Genomic DNA, 27,403 nt, shown 5'->3' with positions numbered 1-27,403 from the left:
TTCTCTAATAGAGAGAAAAGCTTTTGAGCAGATTTGGTCTTGATTTCACTTCATTTGAACAGAAACACTATTTCAGCATTACTGGACTCAGAAAGCTGTAAACTGACAATCTTGATCATTGAAGTCCTAACATTAGTTTTTGTGCATATAACTTCTAACACATTAAAAACTGTCTTACAGCATTGCAGAAAACATTGTACTTCATAAGACATAAGCTTGTTTCAGTTTGGCAAGATTTGCACTGAATACTGAATGAAACAGCTTTATCTAATAGAGAGAAAAGCTTTTGAGCAGATTTGGGCTTGATTTCACTTCATTTCAACAGAAACACTATTTCAGCATTACTGGACTCAGAAAGCTGTAAACTGACAATCTTGATCATTGAAGTCCTAACATAAGTTTTTGTGAATATAACTTCTAACACATTAAAAACTGTCTTACAGCATTGCAGAAAACATTGTACTTCATAAGGCATAAGCTTGTTTCAGTTTGGCAAGATTTGCACTGAATATTGAATGAAACAGCTTTCTCTAATAGAGAGAAAAGCTTTTGAGCAGATTTGGGCTTGATTTCACTTCATTTCAACAGAAACACTATTTCCGCATTACTGGACTCAGAAAGCTGTAAACTGACAATCTTGATCATTGAAGTCCTAACATAAGATTTTGTGCATATAACTTCTAACACATTAAAAACTGTCTTACAGCATTGCAGAAAACATTGTACTTCATAAGACATAAGCTTGTTTCAGTTTGGCAAGATTTGCACTGAATATTGAATGAAACAGCTTTCTCTAATAGAGAGAAAAGCTTTTGAGCAGATTTGGGCTTGATTTCACTTCATTTGAACAGAAACACTATTTCAACATTACTGGACTCAGAAAGCTGTAAACTGACAATCTTGATCATTGCAGTCCTAACATTAGTTTTTGTGCATATAACTTCTAACACATTAAAAACTGTCTTATAGCATTGCAGAAAACATTGTACTTCATAAGGCATAAGCTTGTTTCAGTTTGGCAAGATTTGCACTGAATATTGAATGAAACAGCTTTCTCTAATAGAGAGAAAAGCTTTTGAGCAGATTTGGGCTTGATTTCACTTCATTTGAACAGAAACACTATTTCAACATTACTGGACTCAGAAAGCTGTAAACTGCCAATCTTGATCATTGAAGTTCTAACATTAGTTTTTGTGTATATAACTTCTAACACATTAAAAACTGTCTTACAGCATTGCAAAAAACATTTCATTTCATAAGACATAAGCTTGTTTCAGTTTGGCAAGATTTGCACTGAATACTCAATGAAACCGCATTCTCTATTAGAGAGAAAAGCTTTTGAGCAGATTTGGGCTTGATTTCACTTCATTTGAACAGAAACACTATTTCAGCATTACTGGACTCAGAAAGCTGTAAACTGACAATCTTGATCATTGAAGTCCTAACATAAGTTTTTGTGCATATAACTTCTAACACATTAAAAACTGTCTTACAGCATTGCAGAAAACATTGTACTTCATAAGGCATAAGCTTGTTTCAGTTTGGCAAGATTTGCACTGAATACTGAATGAAACAGCTTTATCTAATAGAGAGAAAAGCTTTTGAGCAGATTTGGGCTTGATTTCACTTCATTTCAACAGAAACACTATTTCAGCATTACTGGACTCAGAAAGCTGTAAACTGACAATCTTGATCATTGAAGTCCTAACATTAGTTTTTGTGCATATAACTTCTAACACATTAAAAACTGTCTTACAGCATTGCAAAAAACATTGTACTTCATAAGACATAAGCTTGTTTCAGTTTGGCAAGATTTGCACTGAATACTGAATGAAACAGCTTTATCTAATAGAGAGAAAAGCTTTTGAGCAGATTTGGGCTTGATTTCACTTCATTTCAACAGAAACACTATTTCAGCATTACTGGACTCAGAAAGCTGTAAACTGACAATCTTGATCATTGAAGTCCTAACATTAGTTTTTGTGCATATAACTTCTAACACATTAAAAACTGTCTTACAGCATTGCAGAAAACATTGTATTTCATAAGGCATAAGCATCTATCAGTTTGGCAAGATTTGCACTTAATACTGAATGATACAGCTTACTCTGATAGAGAGAAAAGCTTTTGAGCAGATTTGGGCTTGATTTCACTTCATTTCAACAGAAACACTATTTCAGCATTACTGGACTCAGAAAGCTGTAAACTGACAATCTTGATCATTGAAGTCCTAACATTAGTTTTTGTGCATATAACTTCTAACACATTAAAAACTGTCTTACAGCATTGCAGAAAACATTGTACTTCATAAGACATAAGCTTGTTTCAGTTTGGCAAGATTTGCACTGAATACTGAATGAAACAGCTTTCTCTAATAGAGAGAAAAGCTTTTGAGCAGATTTGGGCTTGATTTCACTTCATTTCAACAGAAACACTATTTCAGCATTACTGGACTCAGAAAGCTGTAAACTGACAATCTTGATCATTGAAGTCCTAACATAAGATTTTGTGCATATAACTTCTAACACATTAAAAACTGTCTTACAGCATTGCAGAAAACATTGTACTTCATAAGACATAAGCTTGTTTCAGTTTGGCAAGATTTGCACTGAATATTGAATGAAACAGCTTTCTCTAATAGAGAGAAAAGCTTTTGAGCAGATTTGGGCTTGATTTCACTTCATTTGAACAGAAACACTATTTCAACATTACTGGACTCAGAAAGCTGTAAACTGACAATCTTGATCATTGCAGTCCTAACATTAGTTTTTGTGCATATAACTTCTAACACATTAAAAACTGTCTTATAGCATTGCAGAAAACATTGTACTTCATAAGGCATAAGCTTGTTTCAGTTTGGCAAGATTTGCACTGAATATTGAATGAAACAGCTTTCTCTAATAGAGAGAAAAGCTTTTGAGCAGATTTGGGCTTGATTTCACTTCATTTGAACAGAAACACTATTTCAACATTACTGGACTCAGAAAGCTGTAAACTGCCAATCTTGATCATTGAAGTTCTAACATTAGTTTTTGTGTATATAACTTCTAACACATTAAAAACTGTCTTACAGCATTGCAAAAAACATTTCATTTCATAAGACATAAGCTTGTTTCAGTTTGGCAAGATTTGCACTGAATACTCAATGAAACCGCATTCTCTATTAGAGAGAAAAGCTTTTGAGCAGATTTGGGCTTGATTTCACTTCATTTGAACAGAAACACTATTTCAGCATTACTGGACTCAGAAAGCTGTAAACTGACAATCTTGATCATTGAAGTCCTAACATAAGTTTTTGTGCATATAACTTCTAACACATTAAAAACTGTCTTACAGCATTGCAGAAAACATTGTACTTCATAAGGCATAAGCTTGTTTCAGTTTGGCAAGATTTGCACTGAATACTGAATGAAACAGCTTTATCTAATAGAGAGAAAAGCTTTTGAGCAGATTTGGGCTTGATTTCACTTCATTTCAACAGAAACACTATTTCAGCATTACTGGACTCAGAAAGCTGTAAACTGACAATCTTGATCATTGAAGTCCTAACATTAGTTTTTGTGCATATAACTTCTAACACATTAAAAACTGTCTTACAGCATTGCAAAAAACATTGTACTTCATAAGACATAAGCTTGTTTCAGTTTGGCAAGATTTGCACTGAATACTGAATGAAACAGCTTTATCTAATAGAGAGAAAAGCTTTTGAGCAGATTTGGGCTTGATTTCACTTCATTTCAACAGAAACACTATTTCAGCATTACTGGACTCAGAAAGCTGTAAACTGACAATCTTGATCATTGAAGTCCTAACATTAGTTTTTGTGCATATAACTTCTAACACATTAAAAACTGTCTTACAGCATTGCAGAAAACATTGTATTTCATAAGGCATAAGCATCTATCAGTTTGGCAAGATTTGCACTTAATACTGAATGATACAGCTTACTCTGATAGAGAGAAAAGCTTTTGAGCAGATTTGGGCTTGATTTCACTTCATTTCAACAGAAACACTATTTCAGCATTACTGGACTCAGAAAGCTGTAAACTGACAATCTTGATCATTGAAGTCCTAACATTAGTTTTTGTGCATATAACTTCTAACACATTAAAAACTGTCTTACAGCATTGCAGAAAACATTGTACTTCATAAGACATAAGCTTGTTTCAGTTTGGCAAGATTTGCACTGAATACTGAATGAAACAGCTTTCTCTAATAGAGAGAAAAGCTTTTGAGCAGATTTGGTCTTGATTTCACTTCATTTGAACAGAAACACTATTTCAGCATTACTGGACTCAGAAAGCTGTAAACTGACAATCTTGATCATTGAAGTCCTAACATTAGTTTTTGTGCATATAACTTCTAACACATTAAAAACTGTCTTACAGCATTGCAGAAAACATTGTACTTCATAAGACATAAGCTTGTTTCAGTTTGGCAAGATTTGCACTGAATACTGAATGAAACAGCTTTATCTAATAGAGAGAAAAGCTTTTGAGCAGATTTGGGCTTGATTTCACTTCATTTCAACAGAAACACTATTTCAGCATTACTGGACTCAGAAAGCTGTAAACTGACAATCTTGATCATTGAAGTCCTAACATAAGTTTTTGTGAATATAACTTCTAACACATTAAAAACTGTCTTACAGCATTGCAGAAAACATTGTACTTCATAAGGCATAAGCTTCTTTCAGTTTGGCAAGATTTGCACTGAATATTGAATGAAACAGCTTTATCTAATAGAGAGAAAAGCTTTTGAGCAGATTTGGGCTTGATTTCACTTCATTTCAACAGAAACACTATTTCAGCATTACTGGACTCAGAAAGCTGTAAACTGACAATCTTGATCATTGAAGTCCTAACATAAGTTTTTGTGCATATAACTTCTAACACATTAAAAGCTGTCTTACAGCATTGCAGAAAACATTGTACTTCATAAGACATAAGCTTGTTTCAGTTTGGCAAGATTTGCACTGAATACTGAATGAAACAGCTTTATCTAATAGAGAGAAAAGCTTTTGAGCAGATTTGGGCTTGATTTCACTTCATTTCAACAGAAACACTATTTCAGCATTACTGGACTCAGAAAGCTGTAAACTGACAATCTTGATCATTGAAGTCCTAACATTAGTTTTTGTGCATATAACTTCTAACACATTAAAAACTGTCTTACAGCATTGCAGAAAACATTGTATTTCATAAGGCATAAGCATCTATCAGTTTGGCAAGATTTGCACTTAATACTGAATGATACAGCTTACTCTGATAGAGAGAAAAGCTTTTGAGCAGATTTGGGCTTGATTTCACTTCATTTCAACAGAAACACTATTTCAGCATTACTGGACTCAGAAAGCTGTAAACTGACAATCTTGATCATTGAAGTCCTAACATTAGTTTTTGTGCATATAACTTCTAACACATTAAAAACTGTCTTACAGCATTGCAGAAAACATTGTACTTCATAAGACATAAGCTTGTTTCAGTTTGGCAAGATTTGCACTGAATACTGAATGAAACAGCTTTCTCTAATAGAGAGAAAAGCTTTTGAGCAGATTTGGGCTTGATTTCACTTCATTTCAACAGAAACACTATTTCAGCATTACTGGACTCAGAAAGCTGTAAACTGACAATCTTGATCATTGAAGTCCTAAACATTAGTTTTTGTGCATATAACTTCTAACACATTAAAATCTGTCTTACAGCATTGCAGAAAACATTGTACTTCATAAGGCATAAGCTTGTTTCAGTTTGGCAAGATTTGCACTGAATACTGAATGAAACAGCTTTATCTAATAGAGAGAAAAGCTTTTGAGCAGATTTGGGCTTGATTTCACTTCATTTCAACAGAAACACTATTTCAGCATTACTGGACTCAGAAAGCTGTAAACTGACAATCTTGATCATTGAAGTCCTAACATAAGTTTTTGTGCATATAACTTCTAACACATTAAAAGCTGTCTTACAGCATTGCAGAAAACATTGTACTTCATAAGACATAAGCTTGTTTCAGTTTGGCAAGATTTGCACTGAATACTGAATGAAACAGCTTTATCTAATAGAGAGAAAAGCTTTTGAGCAGATTTGGGCTTGATTTCACTTCATTTCAACAGAAACACTATTTCAGCATTACTGGACTCAGAAAGCTGTAAACTGACAATCTTGATCATTGAAGTCCTAACATTAGTTTTTGTGCATATAACTTCTAACACATTAAAAACTGTCTTACAGCATTGCAGAAAACATTGTATTTCATAAGGCATAAGCATCTATCAGTTTGGCAAGATTTGCACTTAATACTGAATGATACAGCTTACTCTGATAGAGAGAAAAGCTTTTGAGCAGATTTGGGCTTGATTTCACTTCATTTCAACAGAAACACTATTTCAGCATTACTGGACTCAGAAAGCTGTAAACTGACAATCTTGATCATTGAAGTCCTAACATTAGTTTTTGTGCATATAACTTCTAACACATTAAAAACTGTCTTACAGCATTGCAGAAAACATTGTACTTCATAAGACATAAGCTTGTTTCAGTTTGGCAAGATTTGCACTGAATACTGAATGAAACAGCTTTCTCTAATAGAGAGAAAAGCTTTTGAGCAGATTTGGGCTTGATTTCACTTCATTTCAACAGAAACACTATTTCAGCATTACTGGACTCAGAAAGCTGTAAACTGACAATCTTGATCATTGAAGTCCTAACATTAGTTTTTGTGCATATAACTTCTAACACATTAAAAACTGTCTTACAGCATTGCAGAAAACATTGTACTTCATAAGACATAAGCTTGTTTCAGTTTGGCAAGATTTGCACTGAATACTGAATGAAACAGCTTTATCTAATAGAGAGAAAAGCTTTTGAGCAGATTTGGGCTTGATTTCACTTCATTTCAACAGAAACACTATTTCAGCATTACTGGACTCAGAAAGCTGTAAACTGACAATCTTGATCATTGAAGTCCTAAACATTAGTTTTTGTGCATATAACTTCTAACACATTAAAATCTGTCTTACAGCATTGCAGAAAACATTGTACTTTATAAGGCATAAGCTTGTTTCAGTTTGGCAAGATTTGCACTGAATACTGAATGAAACAGCTTTATCTAATAGAGAGAAAAGCTTTTGAGCAGATTTGGGCTTGATTTCACTTAATTTCAACAGAAACACTATTTCAGCATTACTGGACTCAGAAAGCTGTAAACTGACAATCTTGATCATTGAAGTCCTAACATAAGTTTTTGTGCATATAACTTCTAACACATTAAAAGCTGTCTTACAGCATTGCAGAAAACATTGTACTTCATAAGACATAAGCTTGTTTCAGTTTGGCAAGATTTGCACTGAATACTGAATGAAACAGCTTTATCTAATAGAGAGAAAAGCTTTTGAGCAGATTGGGGCTTGATTTCACTTCATTTCAACAGAAACACTATTTCAGCATTACTGGACTCAGAAAGCTGTAAACTGACAATCTTGATCATTGAAGTCCTAACATTAGTTTTTGTGCATATAACTTCTAACACATTAAAAACTGTCTTACAGCATTGCAGAAAACATTGTATTTCATAAGGTATAAGCATCTATCAGTTTGGCAAGATTTGCACTTAATACTGAATGATACAGCTTACTCTGATAGAGAGAAAAGCTTTTGAGCAGATTTGGGCTTGATTTCACTTCATTTCAACAGAAACACTATTTCAGCATTACTGGACTCAGAAAGCTGTAAACTGACAATCTTGATCATTGAAGTCCTAACATTAGTTTTTGTGCATATATCTTCTAACACATTAAAAACTGTCTTACAGCATTGCAGAAAACATTGTACTTCATAAGACATAAGCTTGTTTCAGTTTGGCAAGATTTGCACTGAATACTGAATGAAACAGCTTTCTCTAATAGAGAGAAAAGCTTTTGAAGAGATTTGGGCTTGATTTCACTTCATTTCAACAGAAACACTATTTCAGCATTACTGGACTCAGAAAGCTGTAAACTGACAATCTTGATCATTGAAGTCCTAACATTAGTTTTTGTGCATATAACTTCTAACACATTAAAAACTGTCTTACAGCATTGCAGAAAACATTGTACTTCATAAGACATAAGCTTGTTTCAGTTTGGCAAGATTTGCACTGAATACTGAATGAAACAGCTTTATCTAATAGAGAGAAAAGCTTTTGAGCAGATTTGGGCTTGATTTCACTTCATTTCAACAGAAACACTATTTCAGCATTACTGGACTCAGAAAGCTGTAAACTGACAATCTTGATCATTGAAGTCCTAACATAAGTTTTTGTGAATATAACTTCTAACACATTAAAAACTGTCTTACAGCATTGCAGAAAACATTGTACTTCATAAGGCATAAGCTTGTTTCAGTTTGGCAAGATTTGCACTGAATATTGAATGAAACAGCTTTCTCTAATAGAGAGAAAAGCTTTTGAGCAGATTTGGGCTTGATTTCACTTCATTTCAACAGAAACACTATTTCCGCATTACTGGACTCAGAAAGCTGTAAACTGACAATCTTGATCATTGAAGTCCTAACATAAGATTTTGTGCATATAACTTCTAACACATTAAAAACTGTCTTACAGCATTGCAGAAAACATTGTACTTCATAAGACATAAGCTTGTTTCAGTTTGGCAAGATTTGCACTGAATATTGAATGAAACAGCTTTCTCTAATAGAGAGAAAAGCTTTTGAGCAGATTTGGGCTTGATTTCACTTCATTTGAACAGAAACACTATTTCAACATTACTGGACTCAGAAAGCTGTAAACTGACAATCTTGATCATTGCAGTCCTAACATTAGTTTTTGTGCATATAACTTCTAACACATTAAAAACTGTCTTATAGCATTGCAGAAAACATTGTACTTCATAAGGCATAAGCTTGTTTCAGTTTGGCAAGATTTGCACTGAATATTGAATGAAACAGCTTTCTCTAATAGAGAGAAAAGCTTTTGAGCAGATTTGGGCTTGATTTCACTTCATTTGAACAGAAACACTATTTCAACATTACTGGACTCAGAAAGCTGTAAACTGCCAATCTTGATCATTGAAGTTCTAACATTAGTTTTTGTGTATATAACTTCTAACACATTAAAAACTGTCTTACAGCATTGCAAAAAACATTTCATTTCATAAGACATAAGCTTGTTTCAGTTTGGCAAGATTTGCACTGAATACTCAATGAAACCGCATTCTCTATTAGAGAGAAAAGCTTTTGAGCAGATTTGGGCTTGATTTCACTTCATTTGAACAGAAACACTATTTCAGCATTACTGGACTCAGAAAGCTGTAAACTGACAATCTTGATCATTGAAGTCCTAACATAAGTTTTTGTGCATATAACTTCTAACACATTAAAAACTGTCTTACAGCATTGCAGAAAACATTGTACTTCATAAGGCATAAGCTTGTTTCAGTTTGGCAAGATTTGCACTGAATACTGAATGAAACAGCTTTATCTAATAGAGAGAAAAGCTTTTGAGCAGATTTGGGCTTGATTTCACTTCATTTCAACAGAAACACTATTTCAGCATTACTGGACTCAGAAAGCTGTAAACTGACAATCTTGATCATTGAAGTCCTAACATTAGTTTTTGTGCATATAACTTCTAACACATTAAAAACTGTCTTACAGCATTGCAAAAAACATTGTACTTCATAAGACATAAGCTTGTTTCAGTTTGGCAATATTTGCACTGAATACTGAATGAAACAGCTTTATCTAATAGAGAGAAAAGCTTTTGAGCAGATTTGGGCTTGATTTCACTTCATTTCAACAGAAACACTATTTCAGCATTACTGGACTCAGAAAGCTGTAAACTGACAATCTTGATCATTGAAGTCCTAACATTAGTTTTTGTGCATATAACTTCTAACACATTAAAAACTGTCTTACAGCATTGCAGAAAACATTGTATTTCATAAGGCATAAGCATCTATCAGTTTGGCAAGATTTGCACTTAATACTGAATGATACAGCTTACTCTGATAGAGAGAAAAGCTTTTGAGCAGATTTGGGCTTGATTTCACTTCATTTCAACAGAAACACTATTTCAGCATTACTGGACTCAGAAAGCTGTAAACTGACAATCTTGATCATTGAAGTCCTAACATTAGTTTTTGTGCATATAACTTCTAACACATTAAAAACTGTCTTACAGCATTGCAGAAAACATTGTACTTCATAAGACATAAGCTTGTTTCAGTTTGGCAAGATTTGCACTGAATACTGAATGAAACAGCTTTCTCTAATAGAGAGAAAAGCTTTTGAGCAGATTTGGTCTTGATTTCACTTCATTTGAACAGAAACACTATTTCAGCATTACTGGACTCAGAAAGCTGTAAACTGACAATCTTGATCATTGAAGTCCTAACATTAGTTTTTGTGCATATAACTTCTAACACATTAAAAACTGTCTTACAGCATTGCAGAAAACATTGTACTTCATAAGACATAAGCTTGTTTCAGTTTGGCAAGATTTGCACTGAATACTGAATGAAACAGCTTTATCTAATAGAGAGAAAAGCTTTTGAGCAGATTTGGGCTTGATTTCACTTCATTTCAACAGAAACACTATTTCAGCATTACTGGACTCAGAAAGCTGTAAACTGACAATCTTGATCATTGAAGTCCTAACATAAGTTTTTGTTAATATAACTTCTAACACATTAAAAACTGTCTTACAGCATTGCAGAAAACATTGTACTTCATAAGGCATAAGCTTGTTTCAGTTTGGCAAGATTTGCACTGAATATTGAATGAAACAGCTTTCTCTAATAGAGAGAAAAGCTTTTGAGCAGATTTGGGCTTGATTTCACTTCATTTGAACAGAAACACTATTTCAACATTACTGGACTCAGAAAGCTGTAAACTGACAATCTTGATCATTGCAGTCCTAACATTAGTTTTTGTGCATATAACTTCTAACACATTAAAAACTGTCTTATAGCATTGCAGAAAACATTGTACTTCATAAGGCATAAGCTTGTTTCAGTTTGGCAAGATTTGCACTGAATATTGAATGAAACAGCTTTCTCTAATAGAGAGAAAAGCTTTTGAGCAGATTTGGGCTTGATTTCACTTCATTTGAACAGAAACACTATTTCAACATTACTGGACTCAGAAAGCTGTAAACTGCCAATCTTGATCATTGAAGTTCTAACATTAGTTTTTGTGTATATAACTTCTAACACATTAAAAACTGTCTTACAGCATTGCAAAAAACATTTCATTTCATAAGACATAAGCTTGTTTCAGTTTGGCAAGATTTGCACTGAATACTCAATGAAACCGCATTCTCTATTAGATAGAAAAGCTTTTGAGCAGATTTGGGCTTGATTTCACTTCATTTGAACAGAAACACTATTTCAGCATTACTGGACTCAGAAAGCTGTAAACTGACAATCTTGATCATTGAAGTCCTAACATAAGTTTTTGTGCATATAACTTCTAACACATTAAAAACTGTCTTACAGCATTGCAGAAAACATTGTACTTCATAAGGCATAAGCTTGTTTCAGTCTGGCAAGATTTTTACTGAATATTGAATGAAACAGCTTTCTCTAATAGAGAGAAAAGCTTTTGAGCATATTTGGGCTTGATTTCACTTCATTTCAACAGAAACACTATTTCAGCATTACTGGACTCAGAAAGCTGTAAACTGACAATCTTGATCATTGAAGTCCTAACATAAGATTTTGTGCATATAACTTCTAACACATTAAAAACTGTCTTACAGCATTGCAGAAAACATTGTACTTCATAAGACATAAGCTTGTTTCAGTTTGGCAAGATTTGCACTGAATATTGAATGAAACAGCTTTCTCTAATAGAGAGAAAAGCTTTTGAGCAGATTTGGGCTTGATTTCACTTCATTTGAACAGAAACACTATTTCAACATTACTGGACTCAGAAAGCTGTAAACTGACAATCTTGATCATTGCAGTCCTAACATTAGTTTTTGTGCATATAACTTCTAACACATTAAAAACTGTCTTATTGCATTGCAGAAAACATTGTACTTCATAATCCATAAGCTTGTTTCAGTTTGGCAAGATTTGCACTGAATATTGAATGAAACAGCTTTCTCTAATAGAGAGAAATGCTTTTGAGCAGATTTGGGCTTGATTTCACTTCATTTGAACAGAAACACTATTTCAACATTACTGGACTCAGAAAGCTGTAAACTGCCAATCTTGATCATTGAAGTTCTAACATTAGTTTTTGTGTATATAACTTCTAACACATTAAAAACTGTCTTACAGCATTGCAAAAAACATTTCATTTCATAAGACATAAGCTTGTTTCAGTTTGGCAAGATTTGCACTGAATACTCAATGAAACCGCATTCTCTATTAGAGAGAAAAGCTTTTGAGCAGATTTGGGCTTGATTTCACTTCATTTGAACAGAAACACTATTTCAGCATTACTGGACTCAGAAAGCTGTAAACTGACAATCTTGATCATTGAAGTCCTAACATAAGTTTTTGTGCATATAACTTCTAACACATTAAAAACTGTCTTACAGCATTGCAGAAAACATTGTACTTCATAAGACATAAGCTTGTTTCAGTTTGGCAAGATTTGCACTGAATACTGAATGAAACAGCTTTATCTAATAGAGAGAAAAGCTTTTGAGCAGATTTGGGCTTGATTTCACTTCATTTCAACAGAAACACTATTTCAGCATTACTGGACTCAGAAAGCTGTAAACTGACAATCTTGATCATTGAAGTCCTAACATTAGTTTTTGTGCATATAACTTCTAACACATTAAAAACTGTCTTACAGCATTGCAGAAAACATTGTACTTCATAAGACATAAGCTTGTTTCAGTTTGGCAAGATTTGCACTGAATACTGAATGAAACAGCTTTATCTAATAGAGAGAAAAGCTTTTGAGCAGATTTGGGCTTGATTTCACTTCATTTGAACAGAAACACTATTTCAGCATTACTGGACTCAGAAAGCTGTAAACTGACAATCTTGATCATTGCAGTCCTAACATTAGTTTTTGTGTATATAACTTCTAACACATTAAAAACTGTCTTACAGCATTGCAGAAAACATTGTACTTCATAAGGCATAAGCTTGTTTCAGTTTGGCAAGATTTGCACTGAATACTGAATGAAACAGCTTTATCTAATAGAGAGAAAAGCTTTTGAGCAGACTTGGGCTTGATTTCACTTCATTTCAACAGAAACACTATTTCAGCATTACTGGACTCAGAAAGCTGTAAACTGACAATCTTGATCATTGAAGTCCTAAACATTAGTTTTTGTGCATATAACTTCTAACACATTAAAATCTGTCTTACAGCATTGCAGAAAACATTGTACTTCATAAGGCATAAGCTTGTTTCAGTTTGGCAAGATTTGCACTGAATACTGAATGAAACAGCTTTATCTAATAGAGAGAAAAGCTTTTGAGCAGATTTGGGCTTGATTTCACTTCATTTCAACAGAAACACTATTTCAGCATTACTGGACTCAGAAAGCTGTAAACTGACAATCTTGATCATTGAAGTCCTAACATAAGTTTTTGTGCATATAACTTCTAACACATTAAAAGCTGTCTTACAGCATTGCAGAAAACATTGTACTTCATAAGACATAAGCTTGTTTCAGTTTGGCAAGATTTGCACTGAATACTGAATGAAACAGCTTTATCTAATAGAGAGAAAAGCTTTTGAGCAGATTTGGGCTTGATTTCACTTCATTTCAACAGAAACACTATTTAAGCATTACTGGACTCAGAAAGCTGTAAACTGACAATCTTGATCATTGAAGTCCTAACATTAGTTTTTGTGCATATAACTTCTAACACATTAAAAACTGTCTTACAGCATTGCAGAAAACATTGTACTTCATAAGACATAAGCTTGTTTCAGTTTGGCAAGATTTGCACTGAATACTGAATGAAACAGCTTTATCTAATAGAGAGAAAAGCTTTTGAGCAGATTTGGGCTTGATTTCACTTCATTTCAACAGAAACACTATTTCAGCATTACTGGACTCAGAAAGCTGTAAACTGACAATCTTGATCATTGCAGTCCTAACATTAGTTTTTGTGTATATAACTTCTAACACATTAAAAACTGTCTTACAGCATTGCAGAAAACATTGTACTTCATAAGGCATAAGCTTGTTTCAGTTTGGCAAGATTTGCACTGAATACTGAAAGAAACAGCTTTATCTAATAGAGAGAAAAGCTTTTGAGCAGATTTGGGCTTGATTTCACTTCATTTCAACAGAAACACTATTTCAGCATTACTGGACTCAGAAAGCTGTAAACTGACAATCTTGATCATTGAAGTCCTAACATTAGTTTTTGTGCATATAACTTCTAACACATTAAAAACTGTCTTACAGCATTGCAAAAAACATTGTACTTCATAAGACATAAGCTTGTTTCAGTTTGGCAAGATTTGCACTGAATACTGAATGAAACAGCTTTATCTAATAGAGAGAAAAGCTTTTGAGCAGATTTGGGCTTGATTTCACTTCATTTCAACAGAAACACTATTTCAGCATTACTGGACTCAGAAAGCTGTAAACTGACAATCTTGATCATTGAAGTCCTAACATTAGTTTTTGTGCATATAACTTCTAACACATTAAAAACTGTCTTACAGCATTGCAGAAAACATTGTATTTCATAAGGCATAAGCATCTATCAGTTTGGCAAGATTTGCACTTAATACTGAATGATACAGCTTACTCTGATAGAGAGAAAAGCTTTTGAGCAGATTTGGGCTTGATTTCACTTCATTTCAACAGAAACACTATTTCAGCATTACTGGACTCAGAAAGCTGTAAACTGACAATCTTGATCATTGAAGTCCTAACATTAGTTTTTGTGCATATAACTTCTAACACATTAAAAACTGTCTTACAGCATTGCAGAAAACATTGTACTTCATAAGACATAAGCTTGTTTCAGTTTGGCAAGATTTGCACTGAATACTGAATGAAACAGCTTTCTCTAATAGAGAGAAAAGCTTTTGAGCAGATTTGGTCTTGATTTCACTTCATTTGAACAGAAACACTATTTCAGCATTACTGGACTCAGAAAGCTGTAAACTGACAATCTTGATCATTGAAGTCCTAACATTAGTTTTTGTGCATATAACTTCTAACACATTAAAAACTGTCTTACAGCATTGCAGAAAACATTGTACTTTATAAGGCATAAGCTTGTTTCAGTTTGGCAAGATTTGCACTGAATACTGAATGAAACAGCTTTATCTAATAGAGAGAAAAGCTTTTGAGCAGATTTGGGCTTGATTTCACTTCATTTCAACAGAAACACTATTTCAGCATTACTGGACTCAGAAAGCTGTAAACTGACAATCTTGATCATTGAAGTCCTAACATAAGTTTTTGTTAATATAACTTCTAACACATTAAAAACTGTCTTACAGCATTGCAGAAAACATTGTACTTCATAAGGCATAAGCTTGTTTCAGTTTGGCAAGATTTGCACTGAATATTGAATGAAACAGCTTTCTCTAATAGAGAGAAAAGCTTTTGAGCAGATTTGGGCTTGATTTCACTTCATTTGAACAGAAACACTATTTCAACATTACTGGACTCAGAAAGCTGTAAACTGACAATCTTGATCATTGCAGTCCTAACATTAGTTTTTGTGCATATAACTTCTAACACATTAAAAACTGTCTTATAGCATTGCAGAAAACATTGTACTTCATAAGGCATAAGCTTGTTTCAGTTTGGCAAGATTTGCACTGAATATTGAATGAAACAGCTTTCTCTAATAGAGAGAAAAGCTTTTGAGCAGATTTGGGCTTGATTTCACTTCATTTGAACAGAAACACTATTTCAACATTACTGGACTCAGAAAGCTGTAAACTGCCAATCTTGATCATTGAAGTTCTAACATTAGTTTTTGTGTATATAACTTCTAACACATTAAAAACTGTCTTACAGCATTGCAAAAAACATTTCATTTCATAAGACATAAGCTTGTTTCAGTTTGGCAAGATTTGCACTGAATACTCAATGAAACCGCATTCTCTATTAGATAGAAAAGCTTTTGAGCAGATTTGGGCTTGATTTCACTTCATTTGAACAGAAACACTATTTCAGCATTACTGGACTCAGAAAGCTGTAAACTGACAATCTTGATCATTGAAGTCCTAACATAAGTTTTTGTGCATATAACTTCTAACACATTAAAAACTGTCTTACAGCATTGCAGAAAACATTGTACTTCATAAGGCATAAGCTTGTTTCAGTCTGGCAAGATTTTTACTGAATATTGAATGAAACAGCTTTCTCTAATAGAGAGAAAAGCTTTTGAGCATATTTGGGCTTGATTTCACTTCATTTCAACAGAAACACTATTTCAGCATTACTGGACTCAGAAAGCTGTAAACTGACAATCTTGATCATTGAAGTCCTAACATAAGATTTTGTGCATATAACTTCTAACACATTAAAAACTGTCTTACAGCATTGCAGAAAACATTGTACTTCATAAGACATAAGCTTGTTTCAGTTTGGCAAGATTTGCACTGAATATTGAATGAAACAGCTTTCTCTAATAGAGAGAAAAGCTTTTGAGCAGATTTGGGCTTGATTTCACTTCATTTGAACAGAAACACTATTTCAACATTACTGGACTCAGAAAGCTGTAAACTGACAATCTTGATCATTGCAGTCCTAACATTAGTTTTTGTGCATATAACTTCTAACACATTAAAAACTGTCTTATTGCATTGCAGAAAACATTGTACTTCATAATCCATAAGCTTGTTTCAGTTTGGCAAGATTTGCACTGAATATTGAATGAAACAGCTTTCTCTAATAGAGAGAAATGCTTTTGAGCAGATTTGGGCTTGATTTCACTTCATTTGAACAGAAACACTAATTCAACATTACTGGACTCAGAAAGCTGTAAACTGCCAATCTTGATCATTGAAGTTCTAACATTAGTTTTTGTGTATATAACTTCTAACACATTAAAAACTGTCTTACAGCATTGCAAAAAACATTTCATTTCATAAGACATAAGCTTGTTTCAGTTTGGCAAGATTTGCACTGAATACTCAATGAAACCGCATTCTCTATTAGAGAGAAAAGCTTTTGAGCAGATTTGGGCTTGATTTCACTTCATTTGAACAGAAACACTATTTCAGCATTACTGGACTCAGAAAGCTGTAAACTGACAATCTTGATCATTGAAGTCCTAACATAAGTTTTTGTGCATATAACTTCTAACACATTAAAAACTGTCTTACAGCATTGCAGAAAACATTGTACTTCATAAGACATAAGCTTGTTTCAGTTTGGCAAGATTTGCACTGAATACTGAATGAAACAGCTTTATCTAATAGAGAGAAAAGCTTTTGAGCAGATTTGGGCTTGATTTCACTTCATTTCAACAGAAACACTATTTCAGCATTACTGGACTCAGAAAGCTGTAAACTGACAATCTTGATCATTGAAGTCCTAACATTAGTTTTTGTGCATATAACTTCTAACACATTAAAAACTGTCTTACAGCATTGCAGAAAACATTGTACTTCATAAGACATAAGCTTGTTTCAGTTTGGCAAGATTTGCACTGAATACTGAATGAAACAGCTTTATCTAATAGAGAGAAAAGCTTTTGAGCAGATTTGGGCTTGATTTCACTTCATTTGAACAGAAACACTATTTCAGCATTACTGGACTCAGAAAGCTGTAAACTGACAATCTTGATCATTGCAGTCCTAACATTAGTTTTTGTGTATATAACTTCTAACACATTAAAAACTGTCTTACAGCATTGCAGAAAACATTGTACTTCATAAGGCATAAGCTTGTTTCAGTTTGGCAAGATTTGCACTGAATACTGAATGAAACAGCTTTATCTAATAGAGAGAAAAGCTTTTGAGCAGACTTGGGCTTGATTTCACTTCATTTCAACAGAAACACTATTTCAGCATTACTGGACTCAGAAAGCTGTAAACTGACAATCTTGATCATTGAAGTCCTAAACATTAGTTTTTGTGCATATAACTTCTAACACATTAAAATCTGTCTTACAGCATTGCAGAAAACATTGTACTTCATAAGGCATAAGCTTGTTTCAGTTTGGCAAGATTTGCACTGAATACTGAATGAAACAGCTTTATCTAATAGAGAGAAAAGCTTTTGAGCAGATTTGGGCTTGATTTCACTTCATTTCAACAGAAACACTATTTCAGCATTACTGGACTCAGAAAGCTGTAAACTGACAATCTTGATCATTGAAGTCCTAACATAAGTTTTTGTGCATATAACTTCTAACACATTAAAAGCTGTCTTACAGCATTGCAGAAAACATTGTACTTCATAAGACATAAGCTTGTTTCAGTTTGGCAAGATTTGCACTGAATACTGAATGAAACAGCTTTATCTAATAGAGAGAAAAGCTTTTGAGCAGATTTGGGCTTGATTTCACTTCATTTCAACAGAAACACTATTTAAGCATTACTGGACTCAGAAAGCTGTAAACTGACAATCTTGATCATTGAAGTCCTAACATTAGTTTTTGTGCATATAACTTCTAACACATTAAAAACTGTCTTACAGCATTGCAGAAAACATTGTACTTCATAAGACATAAGCTTGTTTCAGTTTGGCAAGATTTGCACTGAATACTGAATGAAACAGCTTTATCTAATAGAGAGAAAAGCTTTTGAGCAGATTTGGGCTTGATTTCACTTCATTTCAACAGAAACACTATTTCAGCATTACTGGACTCAGAAAGCTGTAAACTGACAATCTTGATCATTGAAGTCCTAACATTAGTTTTTGTGCATATAACTTCTAACACATTAAAAACTGTCTTACAGCATTGCAGAAAACATTGTATTTCATAAGGCATAAGCATCTATCAGTTTGGCAAGATTTGCACTTAATACTGAATGATACAGCTTACTCTGATAGAGAGAAAAGCTTTTGAGCAGATTTGGGCTTGATTTCACTTCATTTCAACAGAAACACTATTTCAGCATTACTGGACTCAGAAAGCTGTAAACTGACAATCTTGATCATTGAAGTCCTAACATTAGTTTTTGTGCATATAACTTCTAACACATTAAAAACTGTCTTACAGCATTGCAGAAAACATTGTACTTCATAAGACATAAGCTTGTTTCAGTTTGGCAAGATTTGCACTGAATACTGAATGAAACAGCTTTCTCTAATAGAGAGAAAAGCTTTTGAGCAGATTTGGTCTTGATTTCACTTCATTTGAACAGAAACACTATTTCAGCATTACTGGACTCAGAAAGCTGTAAACTGACAATCTTGATCATTGAAGTCCTAACATTAGTTTTTGTGCATATAACTTCTAACACATTAAAAACTGTCTTACAGCATTGCAGAAAACATTGTACTTCATAAGACATAAGCTTGTTTCAGTTTGGCAAGATTTGCACTGAATACTGAATGAAACAGCTTTCTCTAATAGAGAGAAAAGCTTTTGAGCAGATTTGGTCTTGATTTCACTTCATTTGAACAGAAACACTATTTCAGCATTACTGGACTCAGAAAGCTGTAAACTGACAATCTTGATCATTGAAGTCCTAACATTAGTTTTTGTGCATATAACTTCTAACACATTAAAAACTGTCTTACAGCATTGCAGAAAACATTGTACTTCATAAGACATAAGCTTGTTTCAGTTTGGCAAGATTTGCACTGAATACTGAATGAAACAGCTTTATCTAATAGAGAGAAAAGCTTTTGAGCAGATTTGGGCTTGATTTCACTTCATTTCAACAGAAACACTATTTCAGCATTACTGGACTCAGAAAGCTGTAAACTGACAATCTTGATCATTGAAGTCCTAACATAAGTTTTTGTGAATATAACTTCTAACACATTAAAAACTGTCTTACAGCATTGCAGAAAACATTGTACTTCATAAGGCATAAGCTTGTTTCAGTTTGGCAAGATTTGCACTGAATATTGAATGAAACAGCTTTCTCTAATAGAGAGAAAAGCTTTTGAGCAGATTTGGGCTTGATTTCACTTCATTTGAACAGAAACACTATTTCAACATTACTGGACTCAGAAAGCTGTAAACTGCCAATCTTGATCATTGAAGTTCTAACATTAGTTTTTGTGTATATAACTTCTAACACATTAAAAACTGTCTTACAGCATTGCAAAAAACATTTCATTTCATAAGACATAAGCTTGTTTCAGTTTGGCAAGATTTGCACTGAATACTCAATGAAACCGCATTCTCTATTAGATAGAAAAGCTTTTGAGCAGATTTGGGCTTGATTTCACTTCATTTGAACAGAAACACTATTTCAGCATTACTGGACTCAGAAAGCTGTAAACTGACAATCTTGATTATTGAAGTCCTAACATAAGTTTTTGTGCATATAACTTCTAACACATTAAAAACTGTCTTACAGCATTGCAGAAAACATTGTACTTCATAAGGCATAAGCTTGTTTCAGTCTGGCAAGATTTGCACTGAATATTGAATGAAACAGCTTTCTCTAATAGAGAGAAAAGCTTTTGAGCATATTTGGGCTTGATTTCACTTCATTTCAACAGAAACACTATTTCAGCATTACTGGACTCAGAAAGCTGTAAACTGACAATCTTGATCATTGAAGTCCTAACATAAGATTTTGTGCATATAACTTCTAACACATTAAAAACTGTCTTACAGCATTGCAGAAAACATTGTACTTCATAAGACATAAGCTTGTTTCAGTTTGGCAAGATTTGCACTGAATATTGAATGAAACAGCTTTCTCTAATAGAGAGAAAAGCTTTTGAGCAGATTTGGGCTTGATTTCACTTCATTTGAACAGAAACACTATTTCAACATTACTGGACTCAGAAAGCTGTAAACTGACAATCTTGATCATTGCAGTCCTAACATTAGTTTTTGTGCATATAACTTCTAACACATTAAAAACTGTCTTATTGCATTGCAGAAAACATTGTACTTCATAAGGCATAAGCTTGTTTCAGTTTGGCAAGATTTGCACTGAATATTGAATGAAACAGCTTTCTCTAATAGAGAGAAAAGCTTTTGAGCAGATTTGGGCTTGATTTCACTTCATTTGAACAGAAACACTATTTCAACATTACTGGACTCAGAAAGCTGTAAACTGCCAATCTTGATCATTGAAGTTCTAACATTAGTTTTTGTGTATATAACTTCTAACACATTAAAAACTGTCTTACAGCATTGCAAAAAACATTTTATTTCATAAGACATAAGCTTGTTTCAGTTTGGCAAGATTTGCACTGAATACTCAATGAAACCGCATTCTCTATTAGAGAGAAAAGCTTTTGAGCAGATTTGGGCTTGATTTCACTTCATTTGAACAGAAACACTATTTCAGCATTACTGGACTCAGAAAGCTGTAAACTGACAATCTTGATCATTGAAGTCCTAACATAAGTTTTTGTGCATATAACTTCTAACACATTAAAAACTGTCTTACAGCATTGCAGAAAACATTGTACTTCATAAGACATAAGCTTGATTCAGTTTGGCAAGATTTGCACTGAATACTGAATGAAACAGCTTTATCTAATAGAGAGAAAAGCTTTTGAGCAGATTTGGGCTTGATTTCACTTCATTTCAACAGAAACACTATTTCAGCATTACTGGACTCAGAAAGCTGTAAACTGACAATCTTGATCATTGAAGTCCTAACATTAGTTTTTGTGCATATAACTCCTAACACATTAAAAACTGTCTTACAGCATTGCAGAAAACATTGTACTTCATAAGACATAAGCTTGTTTCAGTTTGGCAAGATTTGCACTGAATACTGAATGAAACAGCTTTATCTAATAGAGAGAAAAGCTTTTGAGCAGATTTGGGCTTGATTTCACTTCATTTGAACAGAAACACTATTTCAGCATTACTGGACTCAGAAAGCTGTAAACTGACAATCTTGATCATTGCAGTCCCTAACATTAGTTTTTGTGTATATAACTTCTAACACATTAAAAACTGTCTTACAGCATTGCAGAAAACATTGTACTTCATAAGGCATAAGCTTGTTTCAGTTTGGCAAGATTTGCACTGAATACTGAATGAAACAGCTTTATCTAATAGAGAGAAAAGCTTTTGAGCAGACTTGGGCTTGATTTCACTTCATTTCAACAGAAACACTATTTCAGCATTACTGGACTCAGAAAGCTGTAAACTGACAATCTTGATCATTGAAGTCCTAAACATTAGTTTTTGTGCATATAACTTCTAACACATTAAAATCTGTCTTACAGCATTGCAGAAAACATTGTACTTCATAAGGCATAAGCTTGTTTCAGTTTGGCAAGATTTGCACTGAATACTGAATGAAACAGCTTTATCTAATAGAGAGAAAAGCTTTTGAGCAGATTTGGGCTTGATTTCACTTCATTTCAACAGAAACACTATTTCAGCATTACTGGACTCAGAAAGCTGTAAACTGACAATCTTGATCATTGAAGTCCTAACATTAGTTTTTGTGCATATAACTTCTAACACATTAAAAACTGTCTTACAGCATTGCAGAAAACATTGTACTTCATAAGACATAAGCTTGTTTCAGTTTGGCAAGATTTGCACTGAATACTGAATGAAACAGCTTTATCTAATAGAGAGAAAAGCTTTTGAGCAGATTTGGGCTTGATTTCACTTCATTTCAACAGAAACACTATTTCAGCATTACTGGACTCAGAAAGCTGTAAACTGACAATCTTGATCATTGAAGTCCTAACATAAGTTTTTGTGAATATAACTTCTAACACATTAAAAACTGTCTTACAGCATTGCAGAAAACATTGTACTTCATAAGGCATAAGCTTGTTTCAGTTTGGCAAGATTTGCACTGAATATTGAATGAAACAGCTTTCTCTAATAGAGAGAAAAGCTTTTGAGCAGATTTGGGCTTGATTTCACTTCATTTGAACAGAAACACTATTTCAACATTACTGGACTCAGAAAGCTGTAAACTGCCAATCTTGATCATTGAAGTTCTAACATTAGTTTTTGTGTATATAACTTCTAACACATTAAAAACTGTCTTACAGCATTGCAAAAAACATTTCATTTCATAAGACATAAGCTTGTTTCAGTTTGGCAAGATTTGCACTGAATACTCAATGAAACCGCATTCTCTATTAGATAGAAAAGCTTTTGAGCAGATTTGGGCTTGATTTCACTTCATTTGAACAGAAACACTATTTCAGCATTACTGGACTCAGAAAGCTGTAAACTGACAATCTTGATTATTGAAGTCCTAACATAAGTTTTTGTGCATATAACTTCTAACACATTAAAAACTGTCTTACAGCATTGCAGAAAACATTGTACTTCATAAGGCATAAGCTTGTTTCAGTCTGGCAAGATTTGCACTGAATATTGAATGAAACAGCTTTCTCTAATAGAGAGAAAAGCTTTTGAGCATATTTGGGCTTGATTTCACTTCATTTCAACAGAAACACTATTTCAGCATTACTGGACTCAGAAAGCTGTAAACTGACAATCTTGATCATTGAAGTCCTAACATAAGATTTTGTGCATATAACTTCTAACACATTAAAAACTGTCTTACAGCATTGCAGAAAACATTGTACTTCATAAGACATAAGCTTGTTTCAGTTTGGCAAGATTTGCACTGAATATTGAATGAAACAGCTTTCTCTAATAGAGAGAAAAGCTTTTGAGCAGATTTGGGCTTGATTTCACTTCATTTGAACAGAAACACTATTTCAACATTACTGGACTCAGAAAGCTGTAAACTGACAATCTTGATCATTGCAGTCCTAACATTAGTTTTTGTGCATATAACTTCTAACACATTAAAAACTGTCTTATTGCATTGCAGAAAACATTGTACTTCATAAGGCATAAGCTTGTTTCAGTTTGGCAAGATTTGCACTGAATATTGAATGAAACAGCTTTCTCTAATAGAGAGAAAAGCTTTTGAGCAGATTTGGGCTTGATTTCACTTCATTTGAACAGAAACACTATTTCAACATTACTGGACTCAGAAAGCTGTAAACTGCCAATCTTGATCATTGAAGTTCTAACATTAGTTTTTGTGTATATAACTTCTAACACATTAAAAACTGTCTTACAGCATTGCAAAAAACATTTTATTTCATAAGACATAAGCTTGTTTCAGTTTGGCAAGATTTGCACTGAATACTCAATGAAACCGCATTCTCTATTAGAGAGAAAAGCTTTTGAGCAGATTTGGGCTTGATTTCACTTCATTTGAACAGAAACACTATTTCAGCATTACTGGACTCAGAAAGCTGTAAACTGACAATCTTGATCATTGAAGTCCTAACATAAGTTTTTGTGCATATAACTTCTAACACATTAAAAACTGTCTTACAGCATTGCAGAAAACATTGTACTTCATAAGACATAAGCTTGATTCAGTTTGGCAAGATTTGCACTGAATACTGAATGAAACAGCTTTATCTAATAGAGAGAAAAGCTTTTGAGCAGATTTGGGCTTGATTTCACTTCATTTCAACAGAAACACTATTTCAGCATTACTGGACTCAGAAAGCTGTAAACTGACAATCTTGATCATTGAAGTCCTAACATTAGTTTTTGTGCATATAACTCCTAACACATTAAAAACTGTCTTACAGCATTGCAGAAAACATTGTACTTCATAAGACATAAGCTTGTTTCAGTTTGGCAAGATTTGCACTGAATACTGAATGAAACAGCTTTATCTAATAGAGAGAAAAGCTTTTGAGCAGATTTGGGCTTGATTTCACTTCATTTGAACAGAAACACTATTTCAGCATTACTGGACTCAGAAAGCTGTAAACTGACAATCTTGATCATTGCAGTCCCTAACATTAGTTTTTGTGTATATAACTTCTAACACATTAAAAACTGTCTTACAGCATTGCAGAAAACATTGTACTTCATAAGGCATAAGCTTGTTTCAGTTTGGCAAGATTTGCACTGAATACTGAATGAAACAGCTTTATCTAATAGAGAGAAAAGCTTTTGAGCAGACTTGGGCTTGATTTCACTTCATTTCAACAGAAACACTATTTCAGCATTACTGGACTCAGAAAGCTGTAAACTGACAATCTTGATCATTGAAGTCCTAAACATTAGTTTTTGTGCATATAACTTCTAACACATTAAAATCTGTCTTACAGCATTGCAGAAAACATTGTACTTCATAAGGCATAAGCTTGTTTCAGTTTGGCAAGATTTGCACTGAATACTGAATGAAACAGCTTTATCTAATAGAGAGAAAAGCTTTTGAGCAGATTTGGGCTTGATTTCACTTCATTTCAACAGAAACACTATTTCAGCATTACTGGACTCAGAAAGCTGTAAACTGACAATCTTGATCATTGAAGTCCTAACATAAGTTTTTGTGCATATAACTTCTAACACATTAAAAGCTGTCTTACAGCATTGCAGAAAACATTGTACTTCATAAGACATAAGCTTGTTTCAGTTTGGCAAGATTTGCACTGAATACTGAATGAAACAGCTTTATCTAATAGAGAGAAAAGCTTTTGAGCAGATTTGGGCTTGATTTCACTTCATTTCAACAGAAACACTATTTAAGCATTACTGGACTCAGAAAGCTGTAAACTGACAATCTTGATCATTGAAGTCCTAACATTAGTTTTTGTGCATATAACTTCTAACACATTAAAAACTGTCTTACAGCATTGCAGAAAACATTGTACTTCATAAGACATAAGCTTGTTTCAGTTTGGCAAGATTTGCACTGAATACTGAATGAAACAGCTTTATCTAATAGAGAGAAAAGCTTTTGAGCAGATTTGGGCTTGATTTCACTTCATTTCAACAGAAACACTATTTCAGCATTACTGGACTCAGAAAGCTGTAAACTGACAATCTTGATCATTGAAGTCCTAACATTAGTTTTTGTGCATATAACTTCTAACACATTAAAAACTGTCTTACAGCATTGCAGAAAACATTGTATTTCATAAGGCATAAGCATCTATCAGTTTGGCAAGATTTGCACTTAATACTGAATGATACAGCTTACTCTGATAGAGAGAAAAGCTTTTGAGCAGATTTGGGCTTGATTTCACTTCATTTCAACAGAAACACTATTTCAGCATTACTGGACTCAGAAAGCTGTAAACTGACAATCTTGATCATTGAAGTCCTAACATTAGTTTTTGTGCATATAACTTCTAACACATTAAAAACTGTCTTACAGCATTGCAGAAAACATTGTACTTCATAAGACATAAGCTTGTTTCAGTTTGGCAAGATTTGCACTGAATACTGAATGAAACAGCTTTCTCTAATAGAGAGAAAAGCTTTTGAGCAGATTTGGTCTTGATTTCACTTCATTTGAACAGAAACACTATTTCAGCATTACTGGACTCAGAAAGCTGTAAACTGACAATCTTGATCATTGAAGTCCTAACATTAGTTTTTGTGCATATAACTTCTAACACATTAAAAACTGTCTTACAGCATTGCAGAAAACATTGTACTTCATAAGACATAAGCTTGTTTCAGTTTGGCAAGATTTGCACTGAATACTGAATGAAACAGCTTTATCTAATAGAGAGAAAAGCTTTTGAGCAGATTTGGGCTTGATTTCACTTCATTTCAACAGAAACACTATTTCAGCATTACTGGACTCAGAAAGCTGTAAACTGACAATCTTGATCATTGAAGTCCTAACATAAGTTTTTGTGAATATAACTTCTAACACATTAAAAACTGTCTTACAGCATTGCAGAAAACATTGTACTTCATAAGGCATAAGCTTGTTTCAGTTTGGCAAGATTTGCACTGAATATTGAATGAAACAGCTTTCTCTAATAGAGAGAAAAGCTTTTGAGCAGATTTGGGCTTGATTTCACTTCATTTCAACAGAAACACTATTTCAGCATTACTGGACTCAGAAAGCTGTAAACTGACAATCTTGATCATTGAAGTCCTAACATTAGTTTTTGTGCATATAACTCCTAACACATTAAAAACTGTCTTACAGCATTGCAGAAAACATTGTACTTCATAAGACATAAGCTTGTTTCAGTTTGGCAAGATTTGCACTGAATACTGAATGAAACAGCTTTATCTAATAGAGAGAAAAGCTTTTGAGCAGATTTGGGCTTGATTTCACTTCATTTGAACAGAAACACTATTTCAGCATTACTGGACTCAGAAAGCTGTAAACTGACAATCTTGATCATTGCAGTCCCTAACATTAGTTTTTGTGTATATAACTTCTAACACATTAAAAACTGTCTTACAGCATTGCAGAAAACATTGTACTTCATAAGGCATAAGCTTGTTTCAGTTTGGCAAGATTTGCACTGAATACTGAATGAAACAGCTTTATCTAATAGAGAGAAAAGCTTTTGAGCAGACTTGGGCTTG

This window comes from Carassius gibelio, chromosome B8 (genome assembly GCF_023724105.1).
Source record: "Carassius gibelio isolate Cgi1373 ecotype wild population from Czech Republic chromosome B8, carGib1.2-hapl.c, whole genome shotgun sequence".
Lineage (NCBI taxonomy): Eukaryota > Metazoa > Chordata > Actinopteri > Cypriniformes > Cyprinidae > Carassius > Carassius gibelio.
This window is presented reverse-complemented; position numbering follows the sequence as displayed.